Source organism: Acanthochromis polyacanthus, chromosome 20, assembly GCF_021347895.1.
Source record: "Acanthochromis polyacanthus isolate Apoly-LR-REF ecotype Palm Island chromosome 20, KAUST_Apoly_ChrSc, whole genome shotgun sequence".
In the NCBI taxonomy this organism is placed as follows: Eukaryota; Metazoa; Chordata; class Actinopteri; family Pomacentridae; genus Acanthochromis; species Acanthochromis polyacanthus.
In genome coordinates, this window is record NC_067132.1 from 32,520,516 (window position 1) to 32,540,907 (window position 20,392).

At 44.2% G+C, this 20,392-nt stretch overlaps 1 long non-coding RNA gene across 3 annotated transcripts in view; it reads left to right on the forward strand.

The window, feature by feature from the left end:
• The window catches only part of LOC127531378 (uncharacterized), a 124,107-nt gene that overhangs the window by 17,026 nt on the left and 86,689 nt on the right, over window positions 1-20,392 (forward strand). For 2 of the 3 annotated variants that reach the window (XR_007938431.1, XR_007938430.1), the window contains exon 2: window positions 14,704-14,798. This is a non-coding gene — a long non-coding RNA (uncharacterized LOC127531378). Of the gene's footprint in view, window positions 1-2,955; window positions 3,018-14,703; window positions 14,799-20,392 lie in introns of those variants that run through there. The other variant, XR_007938432.1, reaches the window with a different exon arrangement.

Sequence of the window (20,392 nt, forward strand, 5' to 3'; positions counted from 1 at the left end):
TTTCTTAGAAAAGTCATAGCCCGGGATTCCCGATGAAGCCGCACGTTTTGATATATAAATTGTTTTGGTTTTCTCAAAGCCCTAGGACGAGTTAGCGACCGAAAAACGGCGGAATGTTGAAGAAGAAAAGATAAACGCAGCAGGAGAACAATAGTGGCTCGTGGCTTCGCCACGAGCCACTCTCCTCCCATTGCTTTGCAATGGAGAGGAGAGTGGCTCGTGTCAAAGCCCGAGCCCCTAACTAGACAATTCCCGCTGATGCGGAAATCGTGGGAGGGGCTCGGGATGGGTGCATGTCCGGAGCAGCGCAGGAGAGGCAAGAAGATCTCACCTGGTCAAAATTTGGATTGGAGTTACTGTAAAGGCTGTGTGAAGCTGAGAAGTCTAACAGGCAAATTGTGCTGTGCTTTTATTTTGAGAGGAACAGAGAAAGGAAGATCAGACCTGGTCAACATTTGGATTGGAGTTACTGTAAAGTCTGTGTGAAGCTGACAGGTTAAACTGGCGTTTTCAGTCCGTCGAAGGCTTTTATTTTGAAATTGTGCTGTGCTTTTATTTTGAAAGGCAAAGACAGGAAGAGCTCACCTGGTCAAAATTTGGATTGTAGTTACTGTAAAGCCTGTGTGAAGCTGAGAGGTTTAATAGGTGTTTTCAGGCCCATCGCAGGCTTTTATTTTGAAATGGTGCAGTGCTTTTATTTTGAAAGGGAAAGAAAGGAAGATCTCACCTGGTCAACATTTGGATTGGAGTTACTCTCAAGCAGGGGTGTCAAACTCAGTTCCTGGAGGTTCACTATCCTCTATGTTCCAGATGTTTCAATCTTACAACACACCTGATTCAAATGATTAGCCATCATTAAGCTCAGCAGAAGCCTGATAACGAGCCTGATCATTGGAATCAGGTGTGTTGGAACTGAGTTTGACACCCCTGCTCTAAAGGCTGTGTAAAGCTGAGAGGTTGAACTGATTTTCAGGCTGAAATGCAGCTCCTGTGTAGGTATTGGGTGTGAAGGTGGGTGTGGCACTCCAATGAGTCTGTGTGTGTGCGTGGGAGCGTGCCTGCGCGTGTGTAAGGGCGGTTACTATGGGCCCCCATAGCAACGGTGCCTGCCACAGACAGCAGAAAAGTCCTTCTCAGCAGCAGCGCGCAACGTCTCGTTCTGGCGCTAATTGTGGGCTAACCGTGAATGCCAGCTGAAAACCGAAATGACCGTGAGCGAGAGGAAGGCTGTGGCTATCCATACATATGATTATTTTCCAAATATTGTGAGAAATGACCGAGTTACAGCGATTTAAAAAACACTGTCCCTCCATGAGCCAGATGATTCAGTTTACATTGGTTCTAATGGGGAGAACGGTGCAACTTTGGTCTAAACTGCTGCCTGCCATTTCCCTTCAGAAAGAGCAAGGTCTTCAAACTTGGATTCATTTGAATCCCAGGAAAATTGTCTACAATCTGACCGAATTTCATTCCCTTAACATTTATCGTTTGGTCGTGAGGGCGATGCGATCGTGAAATTTTCAGGCGGATTTTTCACCTCTCCTCCACTCTACCAACTGACATGCCGCACTCTAACCAGAGCAGATTTTGAGAATTTTCACTTTTTTGAGGACTCACTGATGAAAAACTGTAAGTCTCAGCCTGACATAAATTACATTCCTGCGGAGATGAGAAAAATCACTGCGTTTTGATGGTTAAATGAAGTTTCTGGGTGAACGTATGGCGAAGCAGTGGCGTTTGGAAAACAGTGGATTTTTTGAGCCGATTTTTTTCACTCCCCATTCATTTTCAATGGGACTTTTTGCGCAGTTTTTTGCGAATAATTCTGCGATAAAATGACGAATTTCTTAGAAAAGTCATAGCACACTATTCCCGATGAAGCCGCACGTTTTGATATATAATTTGCTTTGGTTTTCTCAAAGCCCTAGGAGGAGAAGCGAATCGAAAAACGGCGGAAACGTGAGGAATAACTAGACAATTCCCGCACGCGGAAATCGTGGGAGGGGCTCGGGATGGGTGCATGTCCGGAGCGGTGCAGGAGAGGGGTATTTTCCGGTCCGTCACAGGCTTTTATTTTGAAATTATGCTGTGCTTTTATTTTGAAAGGCAGAAACAGGAAGATCTCACCTGGTCAAAATTTGAATCGGAGTTACTCTAAAGGCTGTGTGAAGCTGAGAGGTTTAACTGGCAAATTGTGCTGTGCTTTTATTTTGAAAGGCAGAGACAGGAAGATCTCACCTGGTCAAAATTTGGATTGGAGTTATTGTAAAGGCTGTGTGAAGCTGAGAGGTTTAATAGGTGTTTTCAGGCCCATCGCAGGCTTTTATTTTGAAATCGTGCAGTGCTTTTATTTTGAAAGGGAAAGACAGGAAGATCTCACCTGGTCAACATTTGGATTGGAGTTACTCTCAAGCAGGGGTGTCAAACTCAGTTCCTGGAGGTCCACTAGCCTCTATGTTCTCGATGTTTCCCTCTTCCAACACACCTCATTCAAATGATCAGCTCATCATCATGCTCAGCAGAAGCCTGATAACGAGCCTGATCATTTGAATCAGGTGTGTTGGAACTGAGTTTGACACCCCTGCTCTAAAGGCTGTGTGAAGCTGAGAGGTTGAACTGGCGTTTCCAGCCTGTCGCAGGCTTTCATTTTGAAATTGTGCTGTGCTTTTATTGTGAGAGGCAGAGACAGGAAGATCTCACCTGGTCAACATTTGGATTGGAGTTACTGTAAAGTCTGTGTGAAGCTGACAGGTTAAACTGGCGTTTTCTGGTCCGTCACAGACTTTTTTTTTGAAATTTTGCTGTGCTTTTATTTTGAAAGGGAAAGACAGGAAGATCTCACCTGGTCAACATTTGGATTGGAGTTACTCTAAAGCAGGGATGTCAAACTCAGTTCCTGGAGGTCCACTATTCTCTATGTTTTAAATGTTTCCCTCTTCCAACACACCTGTTTCAAATAATCAGCTCATCATCAAGCTCAGCAGAAGCCTGATAACGAGCCTGATCATTTGAATCAGGTGTGTTGGAACTGAGTTTGACACCCCTGCTCTAAAGGCTGTGTGAAGCTGAGAGGTTTCAGTGATTTTCAGGCTGAAATGCAGCTCCTGTGGAGGTATTGGGTGTGAAGGTGGGTGTGGCACACCAATGAGTCTGTGTGTGTGCGTGCGAACATGCCTGCGCGTGTGTAAGGGCGGTTGCTATGGGCCCCCATAGCAACGGTGCCTGCCACAGACAGCAAAAAAGTGCTTCTCAGCAGCAGCGCGCAACGTCTCGTTCTGGCGCTAACTGTGGGCTAACCGTGAATGGTAGCTGAAAACTAAAATGACCGTGAGCGAGAGGAAGGCCGTGGCTTTCCATAAATGTAATTATTTTCCAAATATTGTGAGAAATGACCGAGTTACAGCGATTTAAAAAACACTGTCCCTCCATGAGGCAGATGATTCAGTTTACATTGGTTCCTATGGAGAGAACGGTGCGACTTTGGTCTAAACTGCTGCCTGCCATTTCACTTCAGAAAGAGCTAGGTCTTCAAACTTGGATTCATTTGAATCCCAGGAAAATTGTTTACAATCTGACCAAATTTCATTCCCCTAACATTTATGGTTTGGTCGTGAGGGCGATGCAATCGGGAAATTTTCAGGCGGATTTTTGACCTCTCCTCCACTCTACCAACTGACATGCCGCACTCTAACCAGAGCAAATTTTGAAAATTTTCACCATTTTGAGGACTCACTGATGAAAAACTGTAAATCTCAGCCTGACATAAACTACATTCCTGCGAAGACAAGAAAAATCACTACGTTTTGATGGTTAAATGAAGTTTCTAGGTGAACGTATGGCGAGGCAGTGGCGTTTGGAAAACAGTGGATTTGTCAAGCCGATTTTTTTTCGGTCCCCATTCATTTCTATGGGATTTTTTGCGCTGTTTTTTGCGAATAATTCTGCGAAAAAATGACGAATTTCTTAGAAAAGTCATAGCACACTATTCCCGATGAAGCCGCACGTTTTGATATATAATTTATTTTGGTTTTCTCAAAGGCCTAGGACGAGTTACGAATCGAAAAACGGCGGAAGTTGAAGAAAATATAATAAACGCAGCAGGAGAACAATAGTGGCTCGGGCTGCATGCTGCAGCCCCGAGCCCCTAATAAAAGAGAACTAGACAATTCCCGCTCGCGGAAATCGTGAGAGGGGCTCGGGATCGGTGCATGTCCTGAGAGGCGTATTTTGGTGTATTCCGGTCCATAGCAGGCTTTTATGTTGAAATTGTGCTTTGCTTTTATTTTGAAAGGCAGAGACAGGAAGATCAGACGTGGTCAAAATTTGGATTGGAGTTACTCTAAAGGCTGTGTGAAGCTGAGAGGTTTAACTGGCGTTTCCAGTCTGTAGCAGGCTTTTATTTTGAAATTGTGCTGTGCTTTTATTTTGAAAGGCAGAGACAGGAAGATCTCACCTGGTCAACATTTGGATTGGAGTTACTGTAAAGGCTGTGTGAAGCTGAGATGTTGAACTGGCATTTCCAGTCTGTCGCAGGCTTTTATTTAGAAATTGTGCTGTGCTTGTATTTTGAAAGGCAGAGACAGGAAGATCTCACCTGGTCAAAATTTGGATTGGAGTTATTGTAAAGGCTGTGTGAAGCTGAGAGGTTTAACTGGTGTTTTCAGGCCCATCGCTGGCTTTTATTTTGAAATTGTGCTGTGCTTTTATTTTGAAAGGGAAAGACAGGAAGATCTCACCTGGTCAACATTTGGATTGGAGTTACTCTAAAGCATGGGTGTCAAACTCTGTTCCTGGAGGTCCACTATCCTCTATGTTTTAGATGTTTCCCTCTTCCAACACACCTGATTCAAATAATCAGCTCATCATCAAGCACAGCAGAAGCCTGATAATGAGCCTGATCATTTGAATCAGGTGTGTTGGAACTGAGTTTGACACCCCTGCTCTAAAGGCTGTGTGAAGTTGAGAGGTTGAACTGATTTTCAGGCTGAAATGCAGCTCCTGTGGAGGTATTGGGTGTGAAGGTGGGTGTGGCTCTCCAATGAGTCTGTGTGTGTGCGTGGGAGCATGCCTGCGCGTGTGTAAGGGCGGTTGCTATGGCCCCCATAGCAACGGTGCCTGCCACAGACAGCAAAAAAGTGCTTCTCAGGAGCAGCGCGCAACGTCTCGTTCTGGTGCTAATTGTGGGCTAACCGTGAATGGTAGCTGAAAACTAAAATGACCGTGAGCGAGAAGAAGGCTGTGGCTTTCCATAAATGTAATTATTTTTCAAATATTGTGAGAAATGACCGAGTTACAGCGATTTAAAAAACACTGTCCCTCCATGAGGCAGATGATTCAGTTTACATTGGTTCTTATGGAGAGAACGGTGCAACTTTGGTCTAAACTGCTGCCTGCCATTTCACTTCAGAAAGAGCTATGTCTTCAAACTTGGATTTATTTGAATCCCAGGAAGATTGTTTACAATCTGACCAAATTTCATTCCCCTAACATTTATCGTTTGGTCGTGACAGCGATTCGATCGTGAAATTTTCAGGCGGATTTTTCTCCTCTCCTCCACTCTACCAACTGACATGCCGCACTCTAACCAGAGCAGATTTTGAGAATTTTCACTTTTTTGAGGACTCACTGATCAAAAACTATAAATCTCAGCCTGACATAAAATACATTCCTGCGAAGACAAGAAAAATCACTGCGTTTTGATGGTTAAATGAAGTTTCTAGGTGAACGTATGGCGAAGCAGTGGCGTTTGGAAAACAGTGGATTTTTTTTGTCGATTTTTTTCATTCCCCATTCATTTTCTATGGGACTTTTTTTGCAGTTTTTTGCGAATAATTCTGCGAAAAAATGACGAATTTCTTAGAAAAGTCATAGCACACTATTCCCGATGAAGCCGCACGTTTTGATGTATAATTTGCTTTGGTTTTCTCAAAGGCCTAGGACGAGAAGCGAATCGAAAAACGGCGGAATGTTGAAGAAAATATAAAAGATAAACGCCTTTTTCACAGGAGAACAATAGTGGCTCGTGGCTTCGCCACGAGCCACTCTCCTCCCATTGCTTTGCAATGGAGAGGAGAGTGGCTCGTGTCGAAGCCCGAGCCCCTAATAAACGTCACAGGAGAACAATAGTGGCTCGTGGCTTCGCCACGAGCCACTCTCCTCCCATTGCTTTGCAATGGAGAGGAGAGTGGCTCGTGTCGAAGCCCGAGCCCCTAACTAGACAATTCCCGCTGGTGCGGAAATCGTGGGAGGGGCTCGGGATGGGTGCATGTCCGGAGCAGCGCAGGAGAGGCAAGAAGATCTCACCTGGTCAAAATTTGGATTGGAGTTACTGTAAAGGCTGTGTGAAGCTGAGGGGTTTAACTGGTGGTTTCAGGCCCATCGCAGGCTTTTATTTTGAAATTGTGCTGTGCTTTTATTTTGAAAGGCACAGACAGGAAGATCTGACCTTGGATTGGAGTTACTGTAAAGCAGGGGTGTGAAACTCAGTTCCTGGAGGTCCACTATACTCTATGTTTTAGATGTTTCCTTCTTACAACACACCTGATTCAAATGATTCGCTATCATTAAGCTCAGCCGAAGCCTGATAACGAGCCTGATCATTTGAATCAGGTGTGTTGGAACTGAGCTTGACACCCCTGCTGTAAAGGCTGTGTGAAGCTGAGAGGTAGAACTGATTTTCAGGCTGAAATGCAGCTTCTGTGTAGGTATTGGGTGTGAAGGTGGGTGTGGCACTCCAATGAGTCTGTGTGTGTGCGTGGGAGCATGCCTGCGCGTGTGTAAGGGCGGTTGCTATGGGCCCCCATAGCAACGGTGCCTGCCACAGACAGCAAAAAAGTGCTTCTCAGCAGCAGCGCGCAACGTCTCGTTCTGGCGCTAACTGTGGGCTAACCGTGAATGCTAACTGAAAACCGACATGATCGTGAGCGAGAGGAAGGCTGTGGCTTTCCATGAATGTAATTATTTTCCAAATATTGTGAGAAATGACCGAGTTACAGCGATTTAAAAAAACACTGTCCCTCCATGAGCCAGATGATTCAGTTTACATTGGTTCTAATGGGGAGAACGGTGCGACTTTGGTCTAAACTGCTGCCTGCCATTTCCCTTCAGAAAGAGATTGGTCTTCAAACTTGGATTCATTTGAATCCCAGGAAAATTGTCTACAATCTGACCAAATTTCATTCCCCTAACATTTATGGTTTGGTCGTGAGGGCGATGCGATCGGGAAATTTTAAGGCGGATTTTTCTCCTCTCCTCCACTCTACCAACAGACATACCGCACTCTAACCAGAGCAGATTTTGAGAATTTTCACTTTTATGAGGACTCACTGAACAAAAACTGTAAATCTCAGCCTGACATAGAATACATTCCTGCGAAGACAAGAAAAATCACTGCGTTTTGATGGTTAAATGAAGTTTCTAGGTGAATGTATGGCGAAGCAGTGGCGTTTGGAAAACAGTGGATTTTTCAAGCCGATTTTTCTCATTCCCCATTCATTTCCTATGGGACTTTCGTCGTAGTTTTTTGCGAATAATTCTGCGAAAAAATGACGAATTTCTTAGAAAAGTCATAGCACACTATTCCCGAAGAAGCCGCACGTTTTGATGTATAATTTGCTTTGGTTTTCTCAAAGCCCTAGGACGAGTTAGCGACCGAAAATCGGCGGAAACGTGAAGAAAAAATGATATTGGGGTAGTAATGGAAATACTAGACAATTCCCGCTCGCGGAAATCGTGGGAGGGGCTCGGGATGTGTGCATGTCCGGAGAGGCGTATTTATTCTAACGGCTGTGTGAAGCTGAGAGGTTTTGGTGATATTTTCTGGTCCGTCACAGAGTTTTATTTTAAAATTGTGCTGTGCTTTTATTTTCAAAGGCAGAGACATCAAGATCTCACCTGGTCAAAATTTGGATTGGAGATACTCTAAAGGCTGTGTGAAGCTGAGAGGTTGAACTGGCAAATTGTGCTGTGCTTTTAATTTGAAAGGCAGAGACAGGAAGATCTCACCTGGTCAAAATTTGGATTGGAGTTACTGTAAAGCTGGGGTGTCAAACTCAGTTCCTGGAGGACCACAATCCTCTGTGTTCTAGATGTTTCCTTCTTACAACACACCTGATTCAAATGATTAGCTATCATTAAGCTCAGCAGAAGCCTGATAACGAGCCTGATCATTTGTATCAGGTGTGTTGGAACTGAGTTTGACACCCCTGTTCTAAAGGCTGTGTGAAGCTGAGATGTTGAACTGGCATTTCCAGTCTGTCGCAGGCTTTTATTTAGAAATTGTGCTGTGCTTGTATTTTGAAAGGCAGAGACAGGAAGATCTCACCTGGTCAAAATTTGGATTGGAGTTATTGTAAAGGCTGTGTGAAGCTGAGAGGTTTAACTGGTGTTTTCAGGCCCATAGCTGGCTTTTATTTTGAAATTGTGCTGTGCTTTTATTTTGAAAGGCAGAGAAAGGAAGATCTCACCTGGTCAAAATTTGGATTGGAGTTACTCTAAAGCAGAGGTGTCAAATTCAGTTCCTGGAGGACCACGATCCTCTATGTTCTAGATGTTTCCTTCTTACAACACACCTGATTCAAATGATTAGCTATCATTAAGCTCAGCAGAAGCCTGATAACGAGTCTGATCATTTGAATCAGGTGTGTTGGAACTGAGTTTGACACCCCTGCAAAAATGGCTGTGTGAAGCTGAGAGGTTGAACTGATTTTCAGGCTGAAATGCAGCTCCTGTGGAGGTATTGGGTGTGAAGGTGGGTGTGGCACTCCAATGAGTCTGTGTGTGTGCGTGGGAGCATGCCTGCGCGTGTGTAAGGGCGGTTGCTATGGCCCCCATAGCAACGGTGCCTGCCACAGACAGCAAAAAACTGCTTCTCAGGAGCAGCGCGCAACGTCTCGTTCTGGCGCTAATTGTGGGCTAACCGTGAATGGTAGCTGAAAACTGAAATGACCGTGAGTGAGAGGAAGGCTGTGGCTTTCCATAAATGTAATTATTTTCCAAATATTGTGAGAAATGACTGAGTTACAGCGATTTAAAAAACACTGTCCCTCCATGAGGCAGATGATTCAGTTTACATTGGTTCCTATGGAGAGAACGGTGCAACTTTGCTCTAAACTGCTGCCTGCCATTTCACTTCAGAAAGAGCTAAGTCTTCAAACTTGGATTCATTTGAATCCCAGGAAAATTGTCTACAATCTGACCAAATTTCATTTTCCTAACTCTTATCGTTTGGTTGTACGGGCGATGCGATCGTGAAATTTTCAGGCGGGTTTTTCACCTGTCCTCCACTCTACCAACTGACATGCCGCACTCTAAGCAGAGCAGATTTTGAGAATTTTCACTTTTTTGAGGACTCACTGATCAAAAACTGTAAATGTCAGCCTGACATAAACTACATTCCTGCGAAGACAAGAAAAATCACTGCGTTTTGATGGTTAAATGAAGTTTCTAGGTGAACGTATGGCGAAGGAGTGGCGTTTGGAAAACAGTGGATTTTTCAAGCAGATTTTTTTCACTCCCCATTCATTTTCAATGGGAGTTTTTGCGCAGTTTTTTGCGAATAATTCTGCGAAAAAATGACGAATGTCTTAGAAAAGTCATAGCACACTATTCCCGATGAAGCCGCACGTTTTGATATATAATTTGCTTTGGTTTTCTCAAAGCCCTAGGACGAGTTAGCGACCGAAATTTGGCGGAAACGTGATGAAAAAAATGATATTGGGGTAGTAATGGAAATACTAGACAATTCCCGCTCGCGGAAATCGTGGGAGGGGCTCGGGATGTGTGCATGTCTGGAAAGGCGTATTTATTCTAAAGGCTGTGTGAAGCTGAGAGGTTTAACTGGCGTTTTCCAGTCTGTCGCAAGCTTTTATTTTGAAATTGTGCTGTGCTTTTACTTTGAAAGGCAAAGACAGGAAGATCTCACCTGGTCAAAATTTAGATTGGAGTAAAGGCTGTGTGAATCTGAGAGGTTTAACTGGCGTTTTCCGGTCTGTCGCAGGCTTTTATTTTGAAATTGTGCTGTGCTCTTATTTTGAAAGGCAGTGACAGGAAGATCACACCTGGTCAAAATTTGGATTGGAGTTACTGTAAAGGCTGTGTGAAGCTGAGAGGTTTAACTGGCGTTTCCAGTCTGTCGCAGGCTTTTATTTTGAAATCGTGCTGTGCTTTTATTTTGAAAGGCAACGACCGGAAGATCTGACCTTGGATTGGAGTTACTGTAAAGCAGGGGTGTGAAACTCAGTTCCTGGAGGTCCACTATCCTCTGTGTTCCAGATGTTTCCTTCTTACAACACACCTGATTCAAATGATTAGCTATCATTAAGCTCAGCAGAAGCCTGATAACGAGCCTGATCATTTGAATCAGGTGTGTTGGAACTGAGTTTGACACCCCTGCTCTAAAGGCTGTGTGAAGCTGAGAGGTTTAACTGGCGTTTCCAGTCCGTCGCAGGCTTTTATTTTGAAATTGTGCTGTGCTTTTATTTTGAAAGGCAAAGACAGGACGATCTCACCTGGTCAACATTTGGATTGGAGTTACTCTAAAGCAGGTGTGTCAAACTCAGTTCCTGGAGGTCCACTATCCTCTATGTTCTAGATGTTTCCCTTTTCCAACACACCTGATTCAAATGATCACCTCATCATCAAGCTCAGCAGAAGCCTGATAACGAGCCTGATCATTTGAATCAGGTGTGTTGGAACTGAGTTTGACACCCCTGCTCTCAAGGCTGTGTGAAGCTGAGAGGTTGAACTGATTTTCAGGCTGAAATGCAGCTCCTGTGGAGGTATTGGGTGTGGAGGTGGGTGTGGCATTCCAATGAGTCTGTGTGTGTGCGTGCGACCATGCCTGCGCGTGTGTAAGGGCGGTTGCTATGGGCCCCATAGCAACGGTGCCTGCCACAGACAGCAGAAAAGTGCTTCTCAGCAGCAGCGTGCAACGTCTCGTTCTGGCGTTAACTGTGGGCTAACCGTTAATGGTAGCTGAAAACTAAAATGACCGTGAGCGAGAGGAAGGCTGTGGCTTTCCATAAATGTAATTATTTTCCAAATATTCTGAGAAATGACCGAGTTACAGCGATTTAAAAAACACTGTCCCTCCATGAGGCAGATGATTCAGTTTACATTGGTTCTTATGGAGAGAACGGTGCGACTTTGGTCTAAACTGCTGCCTGCCATTTCACGTCAGAAAGAGCTAGGTCTTCAAACTTGGATTCATTTGAATCCCAGGAAAATTGTTTACAATCTGACAAAATTTCATTCCCCTAACATTTATAGTTTGGTCGTGAGGGCGATGCGATCGTGAAATTTTCAGGCGAATTTTTCACCTCTCCTCCACTCTACCAACTGACATGCCGCACTCTAAACAGAGCAGATTTTGAAAATTTTCACTTTTTTGAGGACTCACTGATCAAAAACTGTAAATCTCAGCCTGACAGAAAATACATTCCTGCGGAGAAAAGAAAAATCACTACGTTTTGATGGTTAAATGAAGTTTCTAGGTGAACGTATGGCGAAGCAGTGGCGTTGGGAAAAAAGTGGATTTTTTCTGGCGATTTTTTTCACTCCCCATTCATTTTCTATGGGACTTTTTTCGCAGTTTTTTGCGAATAATTCTGCGAAAAAATGACGAATGTCTTAGAAAAGTCATAGCACACTATTCCCGATGAAGCCGCACGTTTTGATATATAATTTGTTTTGGTTTTCTCAAAGCCCTAGGACTAGTTAGCGACCGAAAAACGGCGGAAACGTGAAGAATAAAAGATAAACGCAGCAGGAGAACAATAGTGGCTCGTGGCTTCGCCACGAGCCACTCTCCTCCCATTGCTTTGCAATGGAGAGGAGAGTGGCTCGTGTCGAAGCCCGAGCCCCTAACTAGACAATTCCCGCTGGTGCGGAAATCGTGGGAGGGGCTCGGGATGTGTGCATGTCCGGAGAGGCGTATTTATTCTAACGGCTGTGTGAAGCTGAGAGGTTTTGGTGACATTTTCCGGTCCGTCACAGACTTTTATTTTAAAATTGTGCTGTGCTTTTATTTTCAAAGGCAGAGACATGAAGATCTCACCTGGTCAAAATTTGGACTGGAGATACTCTAAAGGCTGTGTGAAGCTGAGAGGTTGAACTGGCAAATTGTGCAGTGCTTTTAATTTGAAAGGCAGAGACAGGAAGATCTCACCTGGTCAAAATTTGGATTGGAGCTACTGTAAAGCTGGGGTGTCAAACTCAGTTCCCGGAGGACCACTATCCTCTGTGTTCTAGATGTTTCCTTCTTACAACACACCTGATTCAAATGATTAGCTATCATTAAGCTCAGCAGAAGCTTGATAACGAGCCTGATCATTTGTATCAGGTGTGTTGGAACTGAGTTTGACACCCCTGTTCTAAAGGCTGTGTGAAGCTGAGATGTTGAACTGGCATTTCCAGTCTGTCGCAGGCTTTTATTTAGAAATTGTGCTGTGCTTGTATTTTGAAAGGCAGAGACAGGAAGATCTCACCTGGTCAAAATTTGGATTGGAGTTATTGTAAAGGCTGTGTGAAGCTGAGAGGTTTAACTGGTGTTTTCAGGCCCATCGCTGGCTTTTATTTTGAAATTGTGCTGTGCTTTTATTTTGAAAGGGAAAGAAAGGAAGATCTCACCTGGTCAACATTTGGATTGGAGTTACTCTAAAGCAGGGGTGTCAAACTCAGTTCCTGGAGGTCCACTATCCTCTATGTTTTAGATGTTTCCCTCTTCCAACACACCTGATTCAAATAATCAGCTCATCATTAAGCTCAGCAGAAGCCTGATAACGAGCCTGATCATTTGAATCAGGTGTGTTGGAACTGAGTTTGACACCCCTGCTCTAAAGGCTGTGTGAAGCTGAGAGGTTTCAGTGATTTTCAGGCTGAAATGCAGCTCCTGTGGAGGTATTGGGTGTGAAGGTGGGTGTGGCACTCCAATGAGTCTGTGTGTGTGCGTGGGAGCATGCCTGCGCGTGTGTAAGGGCGGTTGCTATGGGCCCCATAGCAACGGTGCCTGCCACAGACAGCAGAAAAGTGCTTCTCAGCAGCAGCGCGCAACCTCCCGTTCTGGCGCTAATTGTGGGCTAACCGTGAATGTTAACTGAAAACCGAAATGACCGTGAGCGAGAGGAGGGCTGTGGCAAACTATAAATGTAATTATTTTCCAAATATTGTGAGAAATGACCGAGTTACAGCGATTTAAAGAACACTGTCCCTCCATGAGGCAGATGATTCAGTTAACATTGGTTCTTATGGGGAGAACGGTGCGACTTTGCTCTAAACTGCTGCCTGCCATTTCACTTCAGAAAGAGCTAGGTCTTCAAACTTGGATTCATTTGAATCCCAGGAAAATTGTTTAAAATCTGACCAAATTTCATTCCCCTAACATTTATCGTTTGGTCGTGAGGGCGATGCGGTCGGGAAATTTTCAGGCGGATTTTTCACCTCTCCTCCACTCTACCAACTGACATGCCGCACTCTAACCAGAGCAGATTTTGAAAATTTTCACTTTTTTGAGGACTCACTGATCAAAAACTGTAAATCTCAGCCTGACATAAAATACATTCCTGCGGAGACAAGAAAAATCCCTGCGTTTTGATGGTTAAATGAAGTTTCTAGGTGAACGTATGGCGAAGCAGTGGCGTTTGGAAAACAGTGGATTTTTTGAGCCGATTTTTTTCACTCCCCATTCATTTTCTATGGGAGTTTTTGCGCAGTTTTTGCGAATAATTCTGCGAAAAAATGACGAATGTCTTAGAAAAGTCATAGCACACTATTCCCGATGAAGCCGCACGTTTTGATATATAATTTGTTTTGGTTTTCTCAAAGCCCTAGGACGAGTTAGCGACCGAAAATCGGCGGAATCGTGAAGAAAAAATGATATTGGGGTAGTAATGGAAATACTAGACAATTCCCGCTCGCGGAAATCGTGGGAGGGGCTCGGGATGTGTGCATGTCCGGAGCAGAGCACGAGAGGCAAGAAGATCTCACCCGGTCAAAATTTGGATTGGAGTTATTGTAAAGGCTGTGTGAAGCTGAGAAGTCTAACAGGCAAATTGTGCTGTGCTTTTATTTTGAGAGGAAGAGACAAGAAGATTGGACCTGGTCAAAATTTAGATTGGAGTTACTCTAAAGGCTGTGTGAAGCTGAGAGGTTCAACTGGCATTTCTGGTCCATGGCAGGCTTTTATTTTGAAATTGTGCTGTGCTTTTATTTTGAAAGGCAAAGACAGGAAGATCTGACCTGGTCAAAATTTGGATTGGAGTTACTGTAAAGCAGGGGTGTCTAACTCAGTTCCCGGAGGACCACTATCCTCTGTGTTCTACATGTTTCCTTCTTACAACACACCTGATTCAAATGATTAGCTATCATGAAGCTCAGCAGAAGCCTGATAACGAGCCTGATCATTTGAATCATGTGTGTTGGAACTGAGTTTGACACCCCTGCTCTAAAGGCTGTGTGAAGCTGAGAGGTTTAACTGGTGTTTTCAGGCCCATCGCAGGCTTTTATTTTGAAATTGTGCTGTGCTTTTATTTTGAAAGGGAAAGGCAGGAAGATCTCACCTGGTCAACATTTGGATTGGAGTTACTGTAAAGCAGGGGTGTCAAACTCAGTTCCTGGAGGCCCACTATCCTCTTTGTTCTAGATGTTTCCATCTTACATCATAAAGCTCAGGAGAAGCCTGATAACGAGCCTGATCATTTGAATCAGGTGTGTTGGAACTGAGTTTGACACCCCTGCTGTAAAGGCTGTGTGAAGCTGAGAGTTTGAACTGATTTTCAGGCTGAAATGCAGCTCCTGTGGAGGTATTGGGTGTGAAGGTGGGTGTGGCACACTAATGAGTCTGTGTGTGTGCGTGGGAGCATGCCTGCGCGTGTGTAAGGGCGGTTGCTATGGGCCCCATAGCAACGGTGCCTGCCACAGACAGCAGAAAAGTGCTTCTCAGCAGCAGCGCGCAACGTCTCGTTCTGGCGCTAATTGTGGGCTAACCGTGAACGCTACCTGAAAACCGACATGACCGTGAGTGAGAGGAGGGCTGTGGCTTTCCATAAATGTAATTATTTTCCAAATATTGTGAGAAATGACCGAGTTACAGCGATTTAAAAAATACTGTCCCTCCATGAGGCAGATGATTCAGTTTACATTGGTTCCAATGGAGAGAACGGTGCGACTTTGGTCTAAACTGCTGCCTGCCATTTCACTTCAGAAAGAGCTAGATCTTCAAACTTGGATTCATTTGAATCCCAGGAAAATTGTCTACAATCTGACCAAATTTCATTTTCCTAACTCTTATGGTTTGGTCGTGAGGGCGATGCGATCGTGAAATTTTCAGGCGGATTTTTCACCTCTCCTCCACTCTACCAACTGACATGCCGCACTCTAACCAGAGCAGATTTTGAGAATTTTCACTTTTTTGAGGACTCACTGATCAAAAACTATAAATCTCAGCCTGACACAAAATACATTCCTACGAAGACAAGAAAAATCACTGCATTTTGATGGTTAAATGACTTTTCTAGGTGAACGTATGGCGAAGGAGTGGCGTTTGGAAAAGAGTGGATTTTTTTTTTCAGTCCCCATTCATTTCTATGGGAATTTTTTCGCAGTTTTTTGAGAATAATTCTGCGATAAAATGACGAATTTCTTAGAAAAGTCATAGCCCGGGATTCCCGATGAAGCCGCACGTTTTGATATATAATTTGTTTTGGTTTTCTCAAAGCCCTAGGACGAGTTAGCGACCGAAAAACGGCGGAAACGTTAATAATAAAAGACTAGACAATTCCCGCTCGCGGAAATCGTGGGAGGGGCTCGGGATGTGTGGCATGTCCGGAGAGGCGTATTTCGGCATTTTCTGGTCCGTGGCAGGCTTTTATTTTGAAATTGTGCTGTGCTTTTATTTTGAAAGGCAGAGACAGGAAGATCAGACCTGGTTAAAATTTGGATTGGAGAAAAGGCTGTATGAAGCTGAGAGGTTTAACTGGCGTTTCCAGTCCGTCGCAGGCTTTTATTTTGAAATTGTGCTGTGCTTTTATTTTGAAAGGGAAAGAGAGGAAGATCTCACCTGGTCAACATTTGGATTGGAGTTACTGTAAAGGCTGTGTGAAGGTGAGAGGTTTAACTGGTGTTTCCAGTCTTTCGCAGGCTTTTATTTTGAAATTGTGCTGTGCTTTTATTTTGAAAGGCAGAGACAAGAAGATCTCACCTGGTCAAAATTTGGATTGGAGTTACTCAAAAGGCTGTGTGAAGCTGAGAGGTTTAACTGGCAAATTGTGCTGTAAAGTAATTTTCAAAGGCACAGACCTGAAGATCTCACCTGGTCAAAATTTGGATTGGAGTTACTCTAAAGGCTGTGTGAAGCTGAGAGGTTTAACTGGCATTTTTTGGCCTGTTGCAGGCTTTTATTTTGAAATTGTGCTGTGCTTTTATTTTGAAAGACAGAGACAGGAAGATCAGACCTGGTTAAACTTTGGATTGGAGTAAAGGCTGTGTGAAGGTGAGAGGTTTAACTGGCGTTTCCAGTTCGTCGCAGGCTTTTATTTTGAAATTGTGCTGTGCTTTTATTTTGAAAGGCAGAGACAGGAAGATCTCACCTGGTCAACATTTGGATTGGAGTTACTGTAAAGCAGGGGTGTCAAACTCAGTTCCTGGAGGTCCACTATCCTCTATGTTCTAGATGTTTCCTTCTTACAACACACCTGATTCAAATAATCAGCTCATCATAAAGCTCAGCAGAAGCCTGATAACGAGCCTGATCATTTGAATCAGGTGTGTTGGAACTGAGTTTGACACCCCTGCTCTAAAGGCTGTGTGAAGCTGAGAGGTTGAACTGATTTTCAGGCTGAAATGCAGCTCCTGTTGAGGTATTGGGTGTGAAGGTGGGTGTGGCACTCCAGTGAGTCTGTGTGTGTGCTTGGGAGCATGCCTGCGCGTGTGTAAGGGCGGTTGCTATGGGCCCCCATAGCAACGGTGCCTGCCACAGACAGCAGAAAAGTGCTTCTCAGCAGCAGCGCGCAACGTGTCGTTCTGGCGCTAATTGTGGGCTAACCGTTAATGCTAGCTGAAAACCGAAAAGACCGTGAGCGAGAGGAAGGCTGTGGCAAACCAGAAATGTAATTATTTTCCAAATATTGTGAGAAATGACCGAGTTACAGCGATTTAAAAAACACTGTCCCTCCATGAGGCAGATGATTCAGTTTACATTGGTTCTTATGGAGAGAACGGTGCGACTTTGGTCTAAACTGCTGCCTGCCATTTCACTTCAGAAAGAGGTAGGTCTTCAAACTTGGATTCATTTGAATCCCAGGAAAATTGTTTACAATCTGACCAAATTTCATTCCCCTAACATTTATGCTTTGGTCGTGAGGGCGATGCGATCGTGAAATTTTCAGGCGGATTTTTCTCCTCTCCTCCACTCTACCAACTGACATGCCGCACTCTAACCAGAGCAGATTTTGAGAATTTTCACTTTTTTGAGGACTCACTGATCAAAAACTGTAAATCTCAGCCTGACATAAACTACATTCCTGCGGAGACAAGAAAAATCCCTGCGTTTTGATGGTTAAATGAAGTTTCTAGGTGACCGTATGGCGAAGGAGTGGCGTTTGGAAAAAAGTGGATTTTTTCAGCCGATTTTTTCACTCCCCATTCATTTTCTATGGGAATTTTTTCGCAGTTTTTTGCGAATAATTCTGCGAAAAAATGACGAATTTCTTAGAAAAGTCATAGCCCGGGATTCCCGATGAAGCCGCACGTTTTGATATATAATTTGTTTTGGTTTTCTCAAAGCCCTAGGACTAGTTAGCGACCGAAAAACGGCGGAAACGTTAAAAATAAAATATAATAAACGCAACAGGAGAACAATAGTGGCTCGTGGCTTCGCCACGAGCCACTCTCCTCCCATTGCTTTGCAATGGAGAGGAGAGTGGCTCGTGTCGAAGCCCGAGCCCCTAATAAACGCAGCAGGAGAACAATAGTGGCTCGTGGCTTCGCCACGAGCCACTCTCCTCCCATTGCTTTGCAATGGAGAGGAGAGTGGCTCGTGTCGAAGCCCGAGCCCCTAACTAGACAATTCCCGCTGGTGCGGAAATCGTGGGAGGGGCTCGGGATGTGTGCATGTCCGGAGCTGGGCAGGAGAGGGGTATTTTTTGGTCCGTCACAGGCTTTTATTTTGAAATTGTGCTGTGCTTTTATTTTGAAAGGCAGAGACAGGAAAATCTCACCTGGTCAAACTTTGGATTGGAGTTACTGTAAAGGTTGAGTTAAGCTGAGAGGTTTAACTGGTGTTTCCAGTCTGTCGCAGGCTTTTATTTTGAAATTGTGCTGTGCTTTTATTTTGAAAGGCAGAGACAAGAAGATCTCACCTGGTCAAAATTTGGATTGGAGTTACTCAAAAGGCTGTGTGAAGCTGAGAGGTTTAACTGGCAAATTGTGCTGTAAAGTAATTTTGAAAGGCAGAGACAGGAAGATCTCACCTGGTCAAAATTTGGATTGGAGATACTCTAAAGGCTGTGTGAAGCTGAGATGTTTAACTGGCATTTCCAGTCTGTCGCAGGCTTTTATTTTGAAATTGTGCTGTGCTTTTATTTTGAAAGGCAGAGACAGGAAGACCTCACCTGGTCAAAATTTGGATTGGAGTTACTCTGAAAGCTGTGTGAAGCTGAGAGGTTTAACTGGCATTTTTTGGTCTGTTGCAGGCTTTTATTTTGAAATTCTGCTGTGCTTTTATTTTGAAAGCCAGAGACAGGAAGATCAGACCTGGTTAAACTTTGGATTGGAGTAAAGGCTGTGTGAAGCTGAGAGGTTTAACTGGTGTTTTCAGGCCCATCGCAGGCTTTTATTTAGAAATTGTGCTGTGCTTTTATTTTGAAAGACAGAGACAGGGAGATCTCACCTGGTCAAAATTTGGATTGGAGTTATTGTAAAGGCTGTGTGAAGCTGAGAGGTTTAACTGGTGTTTTCAGGCCCATCACAGGCTTTTATTTTGAAATTGTGCTGTGCTTTTATTTTGAAAGGGAAAGACATGAAGATCTCACCTGGTCAACATTTGGATTGGAGTTACTCTAAAGCAGGGGTGTCAAACTCAGTTCCTCGAGGTCCACTATCCTCTATGTTTTAGATGTTTCCCTCTTCCAACACACCTGATTCAAACAATCAGCTCATCATTAAGCTCAGCAGAAGCCTGATAACGAGCCTGATCATTTGAATCAGGTGTGTTGGAACTGAGTTTGACACCCCTGCTCTCAAGGCTGTGTGAAGCTGAGAGGTTTCAGTGATTTTCAGGCTGAAATGCAGCTCCTGTGGAGGTATTGGGTGTGAAGGTGGGTGTGGCACACCAATGAGTCTGTGTGTGTGCGTGCGAGCATGCCTGCGCGTGTGTAAGGGCGGTTGCTATGGGCCCCCATAGCAACGGTGCCTGCCACAGACAGCAGAAAAGTGCTTCTCAGCAGCACCGCGCAACGTCTCGTTCTGGCGCTAATTGTGGGCTAACCGTGAACATTAGCTGAAAACCGAAATGACCGTGAGCGAGAGGAAGGCCGTGGCTTTCCATAAATGTAATTATTTTCCAAATATTGTGAGAAATGACCGAGTTACAGCGATTTAAAAAACACTGTCCCTCCTTGAGCCAGAGGATTCAGTTTACATTGGTTCCTATGGAGAGAACGGTGCGACTTTGGTCTAAACTGCTGCCTGCCATTTCACTTCAGAAAGAGCTAGGTCTTCAAACTTGGATTCATTTGAATCCCAGGAAAATTGTTTACAATCTGACCAAATTTCATTCCCCTAACATTGATGGTTTGGTCGTGAGGGCGATTCGTTCGTGAAATTTTCAGGCGGATTTTTCTCCTCTCCTCCACTCTACCAACTGACATGCCGCACTCTAACCAGAGCAGATTTTGAGAATTTTCACTTTTTGAGGACTCACTGATTGAAAACCGTAAATCTCAGCCTAACATAAAATACATTCCTGTGTAGACAAGAAAAATCACTGCGTTTTGATGGTTAAATGAAGTTTCTAGGTGAACGTATGGCGAAGGAGTGGCGTTTGGAAAACAGTGGATTTTTCAAGGCCATTTTTTTTCAGTCCCCATTCATTTCCTATGGGACTTTTTTTGCAGTTTTTTGCGAATAATTCTGCGAAAAAATGACGAATTTCTTAGAAAAGTCATAGCACACTATTCCCGATGAAGCCGCACGTTTTGATATATAATTTACTTTGGTATTCTCAAAGCCCTAGGACGAGTTAGTGACCGAAAAACGGCGGAAACGTGAATAATAATAAACGCCAACAGGAGAACAATAGTGGCTCGTGGCTTCGCCACGAGCCACTCTCCTCCCATTGCTTTGCAATGGAGAGGAGAGTGGCTCGTGTCGAAGCCCGAGCCCCTAACTAGACAATTCC